Source organism: Paramisgurnus dabryanus, chromosome 13 (assembly GCF_030506205.2).
Source record: "Paramisgurnus dabryanus chromosome 13, PD_genome_1.1, whole genome shotgun sequence".
In the NCBI taxonomy this organism is placed as follows: domain Eukaryota; kingdom Metazoa; phylum Chordata; class Actinopteri; order Cypriniformes; family Cobitidae; genus Paramisgurnus; species Paramisgurnus dabryanus.
In genome coordinates this window covers 19,851,901-19,857,900 of record NC_133349.1, presented here as the reverse complement: position 1 = coordinate 19,857,900, position 6,000 = coordinate 19,851,901, and positions in this window count along the sequence as shown.

Genomic DNA, 6,000 nt, shown 5'->3' with positions numbered 1-6,000 from the left:
AGATGAGCAAACAATCTAAATAATGTGACTTGCAGATGTAAACACAGACATCAAATAGACATCTTCGAGATGTACGTGTGCTATCAGGGATGCGTTTGAAATGACACCTCTGGACACCTAGACAGCACGGGTACGACTGAAAAAGCATGATAAGGATCTGGAGCTCTGGGAAAAAAAATCTGGGTGAGTAAACATCTCATAACAACCTGGAATAAAATTTCACGGCAGCCTGCCGCCCAATTGGCTTGCTGCCAGCCAGCCGCTTTGCTTTTATGAACCAAAATCAAACTTTCCGAATTTGGCTTCAATAGAAAAATCGTTGATCAGTTTCATGAGCAGAGCATTCGTGTCGCGCACGCACCACATCTCTGCAGCGGGTATAGTGAGAATTTGAGAAGGGCGAGTCATGTATTGCAGATGTGCAATTTAATCATCAAAAATTACATCTTGCAGGTGAAAATGTAGCGTAGACATCAAATAGACGTGTATGTGTGCTATCAGCAATGTAGAAGCACTCTCGTATGAAAAAATTATTACAAACGCAAGAGCAAACGGCTCGTTTGCAGGCTATTGACCGGTAGACGGAGACGCACCCACATACATGAATACTGCGGCTCAGCCATTGTTGTAAGTTTGACTGTGCCCTAGATTGCAAACGTAAGGTGCTCTCGTTTTGTGAACAATTGATCTTTAATCTGTGATCAATTCTCAAAAGTAAAGTTTAGCTAAACAAAACAAAAAATCCAAGAACGGAGCTAGAAGTTCATAAACTATATTTAAGACTGTCGACGACAGGGGAAAGTTCCCTCTCGCCCCTAACATTTTTTAAATTAAAGCTTATTGAAAACTGGCCGTGAGGACGAAGGCCAGGATCTGCTGCGGTAAAGAGAAATAAAAATTCTGAAAAATTATAGTGAAGTAAGCGGCCGAAATCACTGCTACGGCAATGAAGTAAAATTAATTTAAAAGTTGGGTGTGGTGCTGAAAATCTGGACCACTGATTTAGTAGAGAAAATAAATTTTTGACAATTATTGTGGGAGAAGCGGCTTGAAATCATTGCTGCGGCAATGAAGTAAAATTTATTTAAAAGCTGGGTGCAAGGACGAAAACAGGAATCAAGGCTGCAGTAGAGAAATACATTTTTTTTTCCGAGAAATAATTGTGAAAAGCAGCCGAATCATTGCAGTGGCAATGAAGTAAAATTAATTTAAGAGGCTGGGTGCGAGGACATAAACGGGAATCACGGCTGGGTAGAGAAATTATATATATATATATATATATATATATATATATATTTTTTACAGATTATCGTGAAAAAGCAGCCGAAACATTGCTGCGGTAATTAAATAAAATTAATTTAAAAGTTGGGTGCTAGGACGAAAACAGAAATCGCTGCTGTGGTAGAGAAATTTAAACATTTTCTAACAAATTATTGTGAAAAAGCAGACGAAATCATTGCTGCTGCAATGAAGTAAAATTTATTTAAAAGCTGGGTGCGAAGACGAAAACAAGGATCATTGCTGCGGTAGAGAAATATAAAAATGTTCTCTGACAAATAATCGTGAAAGAAGCAGCCGAAATCATTGCTGCGGCAATGAAGTAAAATTCATTTAAAAGCTGGGTTTGAGGACGCCAACAGGAATCACTTCTTCGGGAGAGAAAATTAGAACATTTTGTGACAGACTATAGTGAAAAACCAGCCGAAAAATAAATAAATGCTGCGGCCATGAAGTAAAATTAATTTAGAAACTGGGAGTGAGGATGAAAACAGGAGTCACTGCTGCGGTAGAGAAATATAAAAATGATCTTTGACAAATGATCGTAAAAGAAGCAGCCAAAATCATTGCTGCGGCAATGAAGTAAAAATAATTTAATCAGCTGGGTGTGATGAAGAAAACCTGGATCACTGATGTGGTAGGAAAAAGTTATTTTCTCTGACAATTATCAAGGGAGAAGCAGCCGAAATAATTGCTGCGGCAATGAAGTAAAATAAATTTAAAGCTGGGTGTTAGGATGGAGGCTGGATCACTACTGTGGAAGAAAAATTGTAAATTTACTCTGACGAATTATTGTGAAAGTGGCCGAATTCATTTATACCTTTATTTATCCAGGTAAACTGTTTGAGAACCACTTCTCATTTACAAACATGACCTGGCCAAGAGGCTACAAGAATAAATAGGAATATACTGTACAACTATACATTGTAAAACACATGTCACACAGAACAAACAATTAAACTAAAAAAGGTAGAAAACAAAGAAAAGAGAAAAAGAATAAAGTGCTTAAATATATGTGTACAAATATGGTTCATGATTGTCGACACGAACAAGAGTCAACTATGTAATTTTGGAGGTTTTGCTTAAAAGTAGAGATTGGGATCAGAGATGTAAGTTTCAGGGTATTTTGTAGTGTGTTCCAGTCATGTACTGCTGCAAAGTGGAAGGCATTACGTCCAAAGGTAGTAGAAGTAAGGGGGGTACTAAATTTAATTAAATTACTTGATCTTGTGTGATGGGTGTTATGAACGGCATGAAGAAGAGATGACAAATAGAGAGGTGTCTTGCCCAGGATTGTCTTGTATATGAAGAGAAACCAATGATGGAGCCGCCGGGTATAAAGGGAGGGCCAGCCCACCAGATTATAAAGGTCACAGTGATGAGTGTGAAAGGGTGCATTAGTGGCAAAACGGATGGCTGAATGATAGATTGTGTCAAGTTTTTTTAGGGCTGTGTTTGGTGCCATTCTGTAGATAATATCGCCATAGTCCAGAATTGGCAGTACTGTCATCTTAACAAGGGTGCATTTGGTAGCGTGAGTAAAGGAAGCTTTATTGCGGAAAAGAAAGGCTAATCTAGCTTTGACTTTTGTTTGAAGGTTAGTAATATGTGTAATGAATGAAAGGGATGAATCCAACCAGATACCTAGATATTTATATTTTTTGACATACTCCAGAGCCATACCATTCATGCAGGTGATTGTAGGTGGAGTCTCAGTAACTGGTTTTCAGCTAAAAAGGATACATTTTGTCTTACTGGTGTTAATACGAAGGTGGAGATTGTCAAAGAACTGCTCTATAGAGGTAAAACTAAGTTTAAGACTGGAAGCCGCAGATTTGGGAGAGGAACCAACGGAGTACAAAATGGTATCATCTGCATAAAGATGAATCCGGGAGGTACCAGCAGCTCTGGCTATATCATTGATGTAGATAGAAAAAAGGATTGGGCCCAGGATGGAACCTTGAGGCACACCTTTAGAGATAATTAGTGGGTCTGACATAGTGTTTTCCACCTTCAATTGCTGGACACGGTTGGTGAGATTATTGGCAAACCAAACACAGCTAGAGGAGGACAGACCAATACTGGAAAGCTTATGTAAGAGGATCCTATGGTCGACAGAGTCAAAGGCCTTGGCGAGGTCTATAAAGGTGGCAACACAGACCTGTTTGCTATCTAATGCTGTAATTATATCATCAAGGACTTTTGTGGTGGCTGTTATGCACCCATGCCCCATCCGAAAACCAGATTGCATGTCAGATAATATATGATTTTTGTCCAGGAAATCATTTAACTGTTTTTGGACGAGTTTCTCCAGAACTTTGGCAAGGCATGGTAGGATGGAAATTGGGCGATAACAATTCGGGTCGGATTCAGAACCCCCTTTGAAGAGGGGAAAAATTATGGCTGATTTCCAATCAGTAGGGAACTCAGAGAGCTGTAGAGACAAGTTAAATAGTCTAGTGACGGGAGCGGCAATAATACGGGATGCTGATTTTAAGAACATGGGGTCAAGACCATCAAGGCCAGCAGATTTGTTTGTATTCAGCTTGGTGAGCTCCTCCTGGACTTCAGAGATGGAAAGAGGCATAAAAGAGAAGCCACTGTTGCTTGATGGAGAAAGATGGGCATCTGCTGAGATTGTAACTGAGGTGTCCATTGAGACTGGATTAGGGTTTGACATTGAAACTGTATGGGTTGCATTAATAAAGTTTCTCTTTAAAATGTGAGATTTTGGCATTTCTGATAGCCTGTGTTGTTTTATTTCTGCATTGACGGAAGGCCAGCCAGTCAACTGGAGATTGAGTAGAGCGGGCCTTTCTCCAGAGGGCATTTTTATGATGAACAATCTTAGCCAGGTCATTGGAAAACCAGGGACTATATTGATTTTTTATTCTAATTTTTTTCAGAGGGGCATGCTTATTCATAATCAGACTGAAAGTGTTTTTAAAAAAAGACCATGCCTCTTCCAAAAGGGGGAAGGAATTAATTCTGTCCCAGGACACAGCTGCAACATCTTGGAGAAAAGCTTGCATGTCCAGTTTTTTCAAAGAGCGCTTGGTTATAATTACTGGGGGCCTTTTGAATGAAGGGCCAGAGCGTATACATGCAATAGTGCAATGATCACTTATTTGACTGAACACTCCGGCTTGATAATTAGATGGATTGTTAGTCAAAAGGAGGTCAATCAAAGTGGATGATAAGGAAGATTTAGGATTAGGTCTGGTGGGCTCAGATATCATCTGAGTAAGGTTTAGAGCATCAAACTGTTGCAAAACTGTATCTGGGGGATTGATCATATCCCAATTCAAATCACCCATAAGGACAAACTCAGAGGATATGTATGGAGCAAGGAGTTGACTAAAAGCTGTGAGTACAGAAACTGGAGCTGAAGGTGCTCTATAGCAAACAGCAACAGAGATAGAGAAAGTAGCTGACAGCCTAAGCTTTAGTACCAGTAGTTCAAGTTGTTTAGGAACTGTCTTAGAAAGAGCAACAGTGCATTGCAGATGATCTTTAACATACATAGCTACACCACCACCCTTGGTAGCTCTGTCCTGACGAAACACATTATAGCCTGGTATAAAGATGTCAAGATCAGTGTTCCCTTTTTTAAGCCAGGATTCAGAGATAGCAAGAACATCAGGATTAGCTGTGTGCACCAATGTTTTTAAAGTGTCAAAATGCTTAGAATTCAACAGACTGCGGATATTTACATGTAAAAACCCCAACGATTTACGGTCACAAAATTCACCAAAAGACAGCTGGGCAGTAACTGAGTTAGCTGGCCCAGGATTTGGATGAACATTGCCAGAGATAAATAACATGAGAATAATTAACATGCGTCTAAGAGCAACATCAGAACAAATCCATTGTCTGTCTTTTACAAAGAGCAAAGACAGAAACAAGTTAGAGTCAAACAGTTCCTGCAATAGCATAGTTGAAAAATATGGAAGGGTTCGAAATACCTGGGTGACAGAAAGTCCAACAGATTTAGTAATCCAATAGGATGTGACATCTCTCGATTGAAGAATGAAGTCTAATGTTCCCCGACGATGAAATACTGTGGCAGACCCTAGAGTGTGTTTATCATTGCTGAAACAATGAAGTAAAATTAATTTAAAAGCTGGGTGATAGGACGAAACCGGGATCACAACTGCAAATAGAAAAAATTGACAATTTTCTCTGACAAAGTATCGTGAGAGGACGAAATTACTGAGGTGGAGAAATATCAAGTTTAACTGGGTCTGGTGAATAATCGGAGTCCGAGAACACTGCTGCGGCAGTGAGAAATGGATTTTAACTGGCGCTATTGCGGTTGGTCAGATAACTGCTGTTGGCCTTGAGATTGAAAATGAAATCAAGTGCGGGAGCGGTGTTTGTGGTTGCTGCTGCGGCTGAGGGAATGAACTTTAGGTGAGACAGGTGGAAATTATTCGATGGTAAAGAATTATGTGCGCTTCTAGTAGAAACCGGCGTTTAGGGATGAAGTCCTGCAGTTGGTTACGAGGTGAGTTAATACAGACAAATCTTCTTTAGTCCATAAGTCTATAAAGTTTATTGGCATAACTCAGCGGCGTGATATTTAATGACCTGATATCAATTTAATGGTGCGGCGATGAGAGACAATACCGAAGAACGATTTCAAATTGCGAAGCGTGTTTAAATGTTTTAATAAACACTGTGGTTTGGCTGTTGGACAAATTGTGAATAGCAATGAGACCG